A 13,695-nucleotide genomic window follows, 5' to 3' on the forward strand; every position below is an offset into this window, starting at 1 on the left:
GGACTCAACACACTTGTATTCAGAACACAGACGTGTGCATTAATATTCATAAATCTTAATTCAAAAGAGCATATGGTGACCTAACCCAAATGACGATTTTGAATAAGATTTGGTCATAGTCCGTCATATAGACTTACAATTGTTCCAACAGCAAGAATGAATTCCATATTCTACCCTAAGTAGAGAAGAAATGGCATAAGCCTATAACAAAGACAAGTAGCTCTGCAAAAGTGTACTAAGAGCAAACAAGACAGACAGTAAAGTGCACATTGGGATTGGTTTCATTTCTCGGAATTTCAGCCCCCATGAAAAATTGGATCCATTTTCTTAGAGCGTGGGTGTTTCATCAGAAAGCAACAGACGGATAAGTATTCTGGGTGAATGGATATTAGACAAACATGAGTTTCCTTTAGTGGGGTCTCTGTGTACTGTGAGGTGTTAGAAAGTTTCAAGACGTGTGAAACCATAAAATAAAAATGGACACACTTCACACTGTTTGTACTGTATATACAGATCTGAACCAAAGGAAAGAGGGAAACTAAAAGGACACTGGCACTCTAGTGGATAGAATCACATTTAACTTAGGAACCTCTCGTTTGATACAGCCCCTCCCCCAACACTGACAATAATCAGAAACGATTGGGGATGGCAGTTACCGGTTGGATTCTAGGAGTAACTTGGTGTGAAACGCGAGGCATGTTGTGGCTGGTGGATCCAAGGTAACTGGGCAGAAATCTGTGGGTGGATCAGTGTGATGGAGGGGCTGCCGCCCTTTGTGGAGATTGGCTTAGATCTTTTGTTCGGGACGCTGTGTAAGTTCGAGATAATGCTGCTGTCCAAAGACCTAAGTTCACGGGTAAGTTTCCAGAACCTGAGAGGGCAGACAGTGGAAGTTCTGCCTGTCATCAGCTTACTGGTGAGGCTCCGAGGTACTTTCAGACTTGCCCAGTCCTGTTGAAGTCGACTTTATGGGAGACATGAAGAGAAGCTGGCAGAAAAGCTGGCTGCACGGATTGAGGAGAGATGCGAACATATTGATGAGAGTTGTTCCACTACAATGGAGAATACCGGCATGGAGACATCTCTAGAGAATACCAGGCTCGAAAGACATTCATGAGACCTACTGAACCTCTGTGAGACTGGCAGGAACATTCGGAGTGTCAACGTGCACTTGAGAAAGTCACTCCATTCTCTGTTCCAAGAACGGCTCCAAGAATCCTGACGTCTAAAAGAGAAGAGATGGCAGAGTTCACAAAAGCGCTCATGTTCTTGGAAGAGGTCATGAGAATCCACAGGTCCCAAGGGGCATTTACAAACAATTCAGACCAAAATGCACCAAGCCCAGGTAAGACTTTTCCTAGGTTTGGGCCTTGCTATCAAGCACTAGCTCTTCCCTCCCCTCCACTCAGGCATCCATTTTAAAGAATCAGAACCTGAGCTGCAATGAAGCCAGTAGGAGAAGAGCAAGCCCCTCCTAGAATCAGAGTTCCTCCATCGTCACACTCTGTGAACAACAGTGAACTCCTGAAAGGTCAAATACTCTCGCCTTTAATAGTTGGGAATTGAATAATTAGCTCACACCAAGAAATGATGACCTTCCCCTAGATTCAGCAAATGCTGGGTTTCTGTCTTGTCTGGGGTGAAGGGAGTGTGGTAAGTGAGAGGAATCTTTGACTGAACTTAAATATGTAATAGGCCTCAGTGTTTCAAGACAGTATATGTAAATATTATGTCAGATAGTGACCTGAACTGTAAAAGTCGTGAAAGCCTTTAAAGACACAGGTTTGGTGGACCGTCTTTTTCTTCAGCCAAGCACCGGTGCACGATATATTGGGGGTGCAGACTTGGTTGTGTTAAATTGCTTTACCCAACATGATCGGATGGTTAAGCGTTCTCATCACTGATAGAAGAACACCTGCTTTACAATAGCCTAGCCTAACTGCAGCAGGGTTCTCATAGCTAAAATGCATGTATGGGCTTTTGGAATCAAGCCTAAATGTATACATTTTGTTTGGTTTTTCTTGTACTTTCCTAGAGAAGAATGTTATACCTTGAAATGCCAACATTGGCCAGTATGTGTCATTGGGAGTATACGGCACCACATGCACAACGGAAACCCAGGTTCTCGGTTATTTCATGGTTCCAATAGGTACTTCATGGTTCCTGTTGGTGTTGGAGGCTTCAACAGTAAAGAGTTGACATGTCCCCTTCAACAATTTGGACTGCGATTTTACTTTCTATCTGTCTACATTTTTCTTAGAGCTGACAAAATGTTACAAAAATTGCCAAGTCGGACTTCTAGGTAAATTTAGTACGTTTGAAACACTAACTTCATTTTCATATAAATCACAAAACATGTAAATCAATTCTATTAACCTTCTTAAAAACTGCAACTGTGTAATCAACACAATGTCAAAATTGGAGTCTTCGGACAATCCCTCCAACCATGGCTTTATAGAAATCAGAGCTAAACAAACATCACATTTCTGTGAATTACAACTGGAAAGTATTGATTTATCGATGCCCAGTTGGCAGAGAACCAGTGCAACCTGCGCTCACTCCCTCCCATGTACACAGCAATGTAAACTCCCACTCACCCAGCCCTTGGCACAGGACACTTTCTGAAGTGTGGTCTGTTACTTCCAAGGACAGGCTGAGGCCCCAGAAACCCTGGAAGCAGAAGAAGGCAAAGTAGAGAATGGAAATCTGTGCAGGATCTGACCTCAGCTGATGGAGCAGCAAAGGTGAAATTCTGTTTTACTTGGACACACACTCTCAAGCAGACAGCACACATGGGACTGTAGGTTATGCGCTGAGTGTTAGAAGAGTGCACAGCAGATGCTTGGCTGACATAACTCTTAGAAATCAGCACAAAATATCCCCACAATTGATTCTGAGACCAATATCCGATCCGCCAAATTTGAGCTAGCAGAGGCAGCGGAAAATGAGGTATAGAGCTACAGATAATGGCACACGCTGAGTCTCAGGGATCTGGGGTTTGTTGTGGTATGTGGTGGGTTCTATCAAGAGAGCAAACCGAACTGTTACCCCAGTAAGAAAGCAGCAACATTGGCGTGTGAATTTGAGTTTTTGATATGTGCCATGGCCACATCCACTGCATCTTGCAGGCCCAGGATCAATTTGGCATTTTGCCAATAGAGCACGTGTGGAGCTCAACTAGAGAAGCCGTGCTTCTGGTCTGAGGGATTCAGTGGCCCTTGGGTTTGAAATCAGTATTAAAAGATTCAGGATTTGCTACAGAATTAACATGGACAGGGATAACGGATTGGTTTGAGGAAGAAAATTCGGTACAGCTCTGTGGTTGCATTCGTGCACCCATGACCCAAGGATGAGGGATCAAGGAAGAGTGGTCAAAGTCCACAACGTGAGAAGTTGTCGCATTTCCTTCAACATTATCTCCCAAATGCAGATGCTACATTTTGGATGGCACTGACAAGGTACTGCCCAGAGGACACAAAGTTCGGTCTGCGGGATCATTCCAGCAGGCCCTGATGTATGACATCCATACATAAGTTTCCACTGGTGTTTCTGTAGACAGAGAAACTCTGGGAAGAACTGGTAACATTGGGACATTCCCATGGCAATAGAAAGCACAAGCGCACTCTCAGTTTGCTGTTTTGGAAAGACTTCAATATGAAGTACAGCCGAATGCCGAGCTGAAAACCATTAAGGTTCATTTCCAGTAGAGGAAGTGTACTCTTCACTTTCAGAATTGTGAGGTAAGTGCAATAAAACGTAGTTTTACTAGTTGAAATGATATGGTGTACTCATCACATCAAAGGCAACACCAGAAATTAGTGATGTACCAGACAACACACACAGGAACAGCACATGGCATCAATGCCTAGGGAAAATTGTCCTCACAGAAATATCATGGAACTTTGTACACCCAATGGTCTAAAATTTTCACTTAACAAAGCCCTATAAATCTATATTAGATACCTGATATTACTTGACCAGTAGAGGTAAAGAAGTATAGTAAAAGAAACAGGAAGCACAATTTTCAGTTCCAAAGAGTTTGAAGGCCCAAAAAATAAGCTTTCAAACACTTAGACTGCAAAACGTTACCAGAGCAAATATTGAAAAATGAGGTGAGGAAAACAAGAAGTACAACAGTGTCTCTGAATCACAAAAGGCAGTATACCGGGAAAGGGTAAGAGAAACTCTAAAAACGAGCCAAATAATATCAGAAAAACCAAGGATGAGACAATACCAGGGCTAAAGTCAGCCCAAAGCAGACTTGATATTGCAGACCGATTCGTGAAAGTCTGTGAAGACAGGGGAACAGAAATACCTCGATCAGAAGAAGGCATAGAAAAAGAAGTGCAAACCAATGCAAACATTGCTGTTGATTCCTGGGATAAGACAAAACATGAAAGAGTATGATTAGTAAGAGTCCCAGATGGAAAAGCAAGATTAACAAAAAAAGCCTGAAAAGATAATTGTAGAAAAGACATACTGAAATTTTCTGAAAGACAAGAAAGAATCATCTATACGAATTCAGGAACTACACAGCCTCCAAAAGAGATGGAATCCCAATAGACCTACTTGCAGCTATATAATTCAAATCAACAAAGTTCATGATCACCCAAGTGATTTAAAATGCATCTAGAGGAAAGCAATTTAGTTACAACAGAACCTCCAGAGGGGTTTCAGCTCATATATCGGCCGAAATATTGCAGAACAGGGAGGAGTGCAAGGACATAGGTCATATACAGAACGAGAAAAAGCTGTAATCATGGGTAGGCTATGCCACATGACTGCCAATTCTAATAATGGCAGAGCTGGGAAATTCACAGACCTGCAAAGCTTAAAAGAATTCAGATGTTCAAAACTTATCCTAAAAGAAACATTGAGAATTCTACCCTGAAGAGAAAAGTAGCAAGATGAAATGGAAATAAGAAAAGCCATTATAGGAAATGCAAGAAGAGCGTGAGTTACATACAAGAAACTAGAAGAAGGCAAGGAGGACATCAAACCCATAAGATGGGAGAGGGTAGCAGGAAATCATAGGTGATTTTAAGCACTATCTTAATTGATTCACATATATGACTCTCTGATTGAAGCAAACGGAGTGATGCAAGGCCTAATGTGTTTGCAAAACCAACAACAAGCAAACAAACAATCAAACAAACAGACAGACACCAAAAGGGTACGGTTAGCTGAAATATACCAAAGAAACCATGAGAATTCAAAACAAAATACTCAAAGTGATGTCAAGGATCATTCAGAACGCACCGACCCAGTATCGCAGCTAAAATGGACTCAACACACTTGTATTCAGAACACAGACGTGTGCATTAATATTCATAAATCTTGATTCAAAAGAGCATATGGTGACCTAACACAAATGACGATTTTGAATAAGATTTGGTCATAGTCTGTGATATAGACTTACAATTGTTCCAACAGCAAGAATGAATTCCATATTCTACCCTAAGTAGAGAAGAAATGGCATAAGCCTATAACAAAGACAAGTAGCTCTGCAAAAGTGTACTAAGAGCAAACGAGACAGACAGTAAACTGCACATTGGGATTGGTTTCATTTCTCGGAATTTCAGCCCCCATGAAACAAGTGTATCCATTTTCTGAGAGCGTGGGTGTTTCAGCAGAAAGCAACAGACGGATATGTATTCTGGGTGAATGGATATTAGACAAACATGAGTTTCCTTTAGTGGGGTCTCTGTGTACTGTGAGCTGTTAGAAAGTTTCAAGACGTGTGAAACCATGAACTAAAAATGGAAACACTTCCCACCGTATGTACTGTATAAACAGATCTGGACCAAAGGAAAGAAGGAAGACAAAAGGACAATGGAACTCTTGTGGATAGAATCACATTTAACTTAGGAACCACTCGTTTGATGCAGCCCCTCCCCCAACACTGACAATATTCAGCAACGATTGGGGATGGCAGTTACCGGTTGGATTCTAGTTGGAATCTTGATGTGTACCACGAGGCATGTTGTGGCTGGTGGATCCAAGGAAACTGGGCAGAATTCTATGGGTGGATCAGTGTGATGGAGGGGCTGCCGCCCTTTGTGGAGATTGGCTTAGGTCTTTTGATCAGGACGCTGTGTAAGTTCGAGATAATGCTGCTGCCCAAAGACCTAAGTTCACGGGTAAGTTTCCAGAACCTGAGAGGGCAGACAGTGGAAGATCTGCCTGTCATCAGCTTACTGGTGAGGCTCCGATGTACTTTCAGACTTGCCCAGTCCTGTTGAAGTCGACTTTATGGGAGACACGAAGAGAAGCTGGCAGAAAAGCTGACTGCACGGATTGAGGAGAGATGCGAACATATTGATGAGAGTTGTTCCGCTACAATGGAGAATACCGCCATGGAGACATCTCCAGAGAATACAAGCCTCGAAAGACATTCATGAGACCTACTGAAAATCTGAGATACTGGCAGAAACATTCGGAGTGTGAACGTGCACTTGAGAAAGTCACTCAATTCACTGCTCCAAGAACCGCTCCAAGATTCCTGATGTCTAAAAGAGAAGAGATGGCAGAGATGATAAAAGCGCTCATGATCTTCGAAGAGGTCATGAGAATCCACAGGTCCCAAGGGGCATTTACAAACCATTCAGACCAAATTGCACCAAGCCCTGGTAAGCCTTTTCCCAGGTTTGGGTCTTGCTATCAAGCACAAGCTCTTCCCTCCCCTCCACTCAGGCATCCATTTTAAAGGATCAGAACCTGAGCTGCAATGAAGCCAGTAGGAGAAGAGCAAGCCACTCCTAGAATCAGAGTTCCTCCATCTTCACACTCTGTGAACAACAGTGAACTCCTGAAAGGTCAAATACTCTCGCCTAAAATAGTTGGGAATTGAATACTTAGCTCAAACCAAGAAATGATGACTTTCACCTAGATTAAGCAAATGCTGGGTTTATGTCTTGTCTGGGGTGAAGGGAGTGTGGTAAGTGAGAGGAATCTTTGACTGAACTTGAATATGTTCTAGGCCTCAGGGTTTCAAGACATTATAGATAAATATTACGTCACATAGTGACCTGAACTGTAAAAGTCGTGAAAGCCTTTAAAGACACAGTTTTGGTGTACCGTCTTTATCTTCAGCCAAGCACCGGGTGCACGATATATTGGGGGTGCAGACTTGGTTGTGTTAAATTGCTTTACCGAACATGATCGGATGATTAAGCGTTCTCATCACTGATAGAAAAACACCTGTTTTTCAATAGCCTAGCATAGCTGCAGCAGGGTTCTCATAGCTAAAATGCCTGTATGTGCTTTTGGAATCAAGCCTAAATGTATATATTTTGTTTGGTTTTTCTTGTAATTTCCTAGAGAGGAATGTTACCCCTTGAAATGCCAGCATTGGCTAGTATGTGCCATTGGGAGCATAGGGAACCGCATGCACAACGGAAACCCAGTTTCTCGGTTATTTCATGGTTTCAATAGGTACTTCATGGTTCCTGTTGTTGTTGGAGGCTTCAAAAGTATAGAGTTGATATGTCCCCTTCAACATTTTGGACTGCGATTTTATTTCTATCTGTCTATATAATACTTAGAGCTGACATAATGTTACAAAAATTGACAAGTCTGACGTCTAGGTAAATTTAGTACGTTTCAAACACTAACTTCATTTTCATATAAATCCCAAAACATGTAAATCAATTCTATTGACCTTAATAATTGCAACTGTGTTATCAACACAATGTCTAAATTGGAGTCTTCGGACAATCCCTCCAACCATGGCTTTATAGAAAACAGAGCTAAACAAACATCACATTTCTGTGAATTACATCTGGAAAGTGTTGATTTATCGATGCCCAGTTGGCAGAGAATCAGTGCAACCTGCGCTCAGTCCCTCCCATGTACACAGAAATGTAAACATCCACTCACCGAGCCCTTGGCACAGGACACTTTCCGAAGAGTGGTCTGTTACTTCCAAAGAAAGGCTGAGGCTTCAGAAAACCTGGAAGCAGGAGAAGGCAAAGTAGAGAATGGAAATCTGTGCAGGATCTGACCTCTGATGATGGAGCAGCAAAGGTGAAACTCTGTTTTACTTGGACGCACACTCTCAAGCGGACAGCACACATGGGACTGTAGGTAATGCGCTGAGTGTTATAATAGTGCACAGCAGATGCTTGGCTGCCATATCTCATAGAACTCAGCACAAATATCCCCACAATTGATTCTGAGACCAAGATCCGATCTGCCAAATTTGAGCTAGAAGAGGCAGCGGAAAATGAGGTATAGAGCTACAGATAATGGCAAACGCTGAGTCTCAGGGATCTGGAGTGCGTTTTGGGTTGTGGTGGGTTCTATCAAGAGAGCAAACCGACCTGTTACCCCAATAAGAAAGCAACCACATTGGCGTGTGAGGTTGAGTTTTTCGATATGTGCCATGGCCACATCCACTGCATCTTGCAGGCCCAGGATCAATTTGGCATTTTGCCAATAGAGCACATGTGGGGCTAAACTAGAGAAGCCGTGCTTCTGGTCTGAGGGATTCAGTGGCCCTTGGGTTTGAAATCAGTATTAAAAGCTTTAGGATCTGCTACAGTCATAACCTGGACAGGGATTACAGATTGTTTTGAGGAGGAGAATTCAGGACAGCTCTGTGGTTGCATTCATGCACTCATGACCCAAGGATGAGGGATCAAGGAGAGTGGTCAAAGTCCACAAATTGAGAAGTTGAAGCATTTCTTTCAGCATTATCTACCATATGCAGATGCTACATTTTGGATGGCACTGACATGGTACTGCCCAGAGGACACAAAGTTCGGTCTGCGGGATCATTCCAGCAGGCCCTGATATATGACATCCATACATATATTTCCACTGAAGTTTCTGTAGACAGAGAAGCTCTGGGAAGACCTGGTAACATTGGGACATTCCCATGGCAATAGAAAGCACAAGCGCACTCTCAGTTTGCTGTTTTGGAAAGACTCCAAGATGACGTACAGCAGAATGCCGAGCTGAAAAGTTTTAAGCTTCATTTCCATAAGAGGAAGTGTACTCTGCACTTTCAGAATTGTGTGGTAAGTGCAATAAAACGAAGTTTTACGAATTGAAATAATATGGTGGGCTCATCACATCAAAGGCACCACCAGAAATTAGAGATGTACCAGACAACACACACAGGAACAGCACATGGCATCAATGCCTAGGGAAAATTGTCCTCACAGAAATATCATGGAACTTTGTACACCCAATGGTCTAAAATTTTCACTTAACAAAGCCCTATACATCTATATTAGATACCTGATATTACTTGACCAGTAGAGATAAAGAAGTATAGTAAAAGAAACAGGAAGTACCATTTTCAGTTCCAAAGATTTTGAAGGCCCAAAAAATAAGCTTTCAAACATCTAGACTGCAAAAAGTTACAAGAGCAAGTATTGAAAACTGAGGTGAGGAAAACATGAAGTACAACAGTGTCTCAGAATCACAAAAGGCAGTATACTGGGAAAGGGGAAGAGAAACTCTAAAAACGAGCCAAATAATATCAGAAAACCCAAGGATGAGATAATACCAGAGCTAAAGTCACTCAAAAGTAGACTTGATAATGCAGACAGACTCGTGAAAGACTGTGAAGACAGGGGAACAGAAATCCCTCGATCAGAAGAAGATATAGAAAAAGAAGTGCAAACCAATGCAAACATTGCTGTTGAAGCCTGGGGTAAGACAAAGCATGAAAGAGTATGATTCGTAAGAGTCCCAGATGGAAAATCAAGGTTAACAAAAAAAACCCTGAAAAGATAATTGTAGAAAAGTCAGACTGAAACATGCTGAAAGACAAGAAAGAATCATCTATACGATTTCAGGAACTACACAGCTTCCAAAGGAGGTGGAATCCCTATAGACTTAATTGCAGCTGTATAATTCAAATCAACAAAGTTCATGATCACCCCACTGATTTAAAATGCATCTAGAGGAAAGCAATTTAGTCACAACAGAATCTCCAGAGGGGCTTCAGCTCATATCTCGGCAGAAATATTGCAGAACTTGGAGGACTGCAAGGAAATAGGCCATATCCTGAATGAGAAAATGCTGTAATCATGGGTAGCCTATGCCACATGACTGTCATTTCTAATAACGGCAGAGCTAGGGAAATTCACAGACCAGCAAACTTAAAAGAATTCAGCAGTTCAAAACTTATCCTAAAAGAAAAGTTGAGAATTCTACCCTGAATAGGAAAGTAGCAAGATAAAATGCAAATAAGAAAAACCATTATTGGAAATGAAACAAGAGCGTGAGTTACAAACAAGAAACAAGAAGAAGGCAAGGAAGACATCAAAGCCATAAGATGGGAGAGGGTAGCAGGAAATCATAGGTGATTTTAACCACTATCTTAATTGATTCACATATATGACTCTCTGATTGAAGCAAACGGGGTGATGCATGGACTAATGTGTTTGCAAAACCAACAACAATCAAACAAACAATCAAACAAACAAACAGACACCAAAAGGGTACGGTTGGCTGACATATACCAAAGAAACCATGAGTATTCAAAACAAAATACTCAAAGTGATGTCAAGGATCATTCAGCACGCACCGACCCAGTATCGCAGCTTAAATGTACTCAACACACTTGTTTTCAGAACACAGACACGTGCATCAATATTCATAAATATTGTTTCAAAAGAGCATATAGTGACCTAACCCAAATGCCGATTTTGAATAACATTTGGTCATAGCCCGTGATATAGTCTTACAATTCTTCCAACAGCAAGAATGAATGCCATATACTACCCTAAGTAGAGAAGAAACGGCATAAGCCTATAACAAAGACAAGTAGATCTGCAAAACTCTACTAAGAGCAAACGAGACAGACAGTAAAGTGCACATTGGGATTGGTTTCATTTCTCGGAATTTCAGCCCCCATGAAAGAAGTGGATCCATTTTCTGAGAGCGTGGGTGTTTCAGCAGAACGCAACAGACGGATATGTATTCTGGGTGAATGGATATTACACAAACATGAGTTTCCTTTAGTGGGGTCTCTGTGTACTGTGAGCTGTTAGAAAGGTTCAAGACGTGTGAAAACATAAATTAAAAATGGACACACTTCCCCCCGTTTGTACTGTATATACAGATCTGAAACAAAGGAAAGAGGGCAGATAAAAGGACAGTGGAACGCTAGTGGATAGAATCACATTTAACTTAGGAACCTCTCGTTTGATGCAGCCCCTCCCCCAACACTGACAATATTCAGCAACCATTGGGGATGGCAGTTACCTGTTGGATTCTAGGAGAATCTTGGTGTGAACCGCGAGGCTTGTTGTGGCTCTTTGATCCAAGGTAACTGGGCAGAATTCTGTGGGTGGATCAGTGTGATGGAGGGGCTGCCGCCCTTTGTGGAGATTGCCTAATGTCTTTTGTTCTGGACGCTGTGTAGGTTCGAGATAATGCTGCTGCCCAAAGACCTAAGTTCACGGGTAAGTTTCCAGAACCTGAGAGGGCAGACAGTGGAAGATCTGCCTGTCATCAGCTTACTGGTGAGGCTCCGAGGTACTTTCAGACTTGCCCAGTCCTGTTGAAGTCGACTTTATGGGAGACACGAAGAGAAGCTGGCAGAAAAGCTGGCTGCACGGATTGAGGAGAGATGCGAACATATTGATGAGAGTTGTTCCGCTACAATGGAGAATACCGGCATGGAGACATCTCTAGAGAATACCAGGATCAAAAGAAATTCATGAGACCTACTGAACCTCTGTGATACTGGCAGAAACATTCGGAGTGTCAACGTGCACTTGAGAATGTCACTCCATTCTCTGCTCCAAGAACGGCTCAAGGATTCCTGACGTCTAAAAGAGAAGAAATGGCAGAGATGATTAAAGCGCTCATGATCTTCGAAGAGGTCATGAGAATCCACAGGTCCCAAGGGGCATTTACAAACCATTCAGACCAAAATGCACCAAGCCCAGGTAAGCCTTTTCCCAGGTTTGTTCCTTGCTATCAAGCACTTGCCCTTCCCTCCCCTCCACTCAGGCATCCATTTTAAAGGATCAGAACCTGAGCTGCAATGAAGCCAGTAGGAGAAGAGCAAGCCCCTCCTAGAATCAGAGTTCCTCCATCGTCACACTCTGTGAACAAAAGTGAACTCCTGAAAGGTCAAATACTCTCGCCTATAATAGTTGGGAATTGAATACTTAGCTCACACCAAGAAATGATGACCTTCCCTTAGATTCAGCAAATGTTGGGTTTCTGTCTTGTCAGGGGTGAAGGGAGTGAGGTAAGTGAGAGGAATCTTTGACTGAACTTGAATATGTACTAGGCCTCAGTGTTTCAAGACAGTATAGGTAAATATTATGTCAGAAAGTGACCTGAACTGTAAAAGTCGTGAAAGCCTTTAAAGACACAGGTTTGGTGGACCGTCTTTCTCTTCAGCCAAGCACCGGGTGCACGATATATTGGGGGTGCAGACTTGGTTGTGTTAAATTGCTTTACCCAACATGATCGGATGATTAAGCGTTCTCATCACTGATAGAAGAACCCCTGCTTTTCAATAGCCTAGCATAGCTGCAGCAGGGTTCTCATAGATACAATGCCTGTATGTGCTTTTGGAATCAAGCCTAAATGTATATATTTTATTTGGTTTTTCTTGTACTTTCCTAGGGAGGAATGTTAACCCCTTGAAATGCCAACATTGGCCAGTATGTGTCATTGGGATTATAGGGCACCACATGCACAACTGAAACCCAGGCTCTCGGTTATTTCATGGTTTCAATAGGTACTTCATGGTTCCTGTTGGTGTTGGAGGCTTCAACAGTAAAGAGTTGACATTTCCCCTTGAACATTTTGGACTGCAATTTTACTTTCTATCTGTCTATATTTTACTTAAAGCTGTCACAATGTTACAAAAATTGACAAGTCTGACGTCTAGGTAAATTTAGTACGTTTCAAACACTAACTTCATTTTCATATAAATCCCAAAACATGTAAATCAATTCTATTGACCTTCTTAAAATCTGCAACTGTCTTATCAACACAATGTCAAATTTGGAGTCTTCGGACAATCCCTCCAACCATGGCTTTATAGAAAACAGAGCTAAACAAACATCACATTTCTGTGAATTACATCTGGAAAGTGTTGATTTATCGATGCCCAGTTGGCAGAGAATCAGTGCAACCTGCGCTCACTCCCTCCCATGTACACAGCAATGTAAACTTCCACTCACCCAGCCCTGGGCACAGGACACTTTCCGAAGAGTGGTCTGTTACTTCCAAAGACAGGCTGAGGCCTCAGAAAACCTGGAAGGAAGAGAAGGCAAAGTAGAGAATGGAAATCTGTGCAGGATATGACCTCTGCTGATGGAGCACAAAGGTGAAACTCTGTTTTACTTGGACGCACACTCTCAAGCGGACAGCACACATGGGACTGTAGGTAATGCGCTGAGTGTTAGAAGAGTGCACAGCAGATGCTTGGCTGACATAACTCATAGAAAGCAGCACAAAATATCCCCACAATTGATTCTGAGACCAAGATCCGATCTGCCAAATTTGAGCTAGAAGAGGCAGCGGAATATGAGGTATAGAGCTACAGATAATGGCACACGCTGAGTCTCAGGGATCTGGAGTGTGTTGTGGGTTGTGGTGGGTTCCATCAAGAGAGCAAACCGACCTGTTACCCCAGTAAAAAGCAACCACATTGGCGTGTGAGGTTGAGTTTTTCGATATGTGCCATGGCCACATCCAATGCATCTTTCAGGC

The 13,695-nt window shown here is 42.4% G+C and overlaps 2 long non-coding RNA genes across 2 annotated transcripts in view; one reads left to right on the top strand and one right to left on the bottom strand.

The window, feature by feature from the left end:
• The window catches only part of LOC135321540 (uncharacterized), a 539,910-nt gene that overhangs the window by 418,130 nt on the left and 108,085 nt on the right, over positions 1–13,695 (top strand). The window lies entirely within an intron of this gene.
• Positions 2,633–11,430, bottom strand: LOC135321616 (uncharacterized). Its single transcript, XR_010381489.1, has 4 exons — positions 11,221–11,430; positions 7,879–7,951; positions 5,940–6,509; positions 2,633–2,670 (listed from the first exon to the last, which is right to left on the bottom strand). It is a non-coding gene; the product is annotated as an uncharacterized LOC135321616 (long non-coding RNA).

This window comes from Camelus dromedarius, chromosome 6 (genome assembly GCF_036321535.1).
Source record: "Camelus dromedarius isolate mCamDro1 chromosome 6, mCamDro1.pat, whole genome shotgun sequence".
Lineage (NCBI taxonomy): Eukaryota > Metazoa > Chordata > Mammalia > Artiodactyla > Camelidae > Camelus > Camelus dromedarius.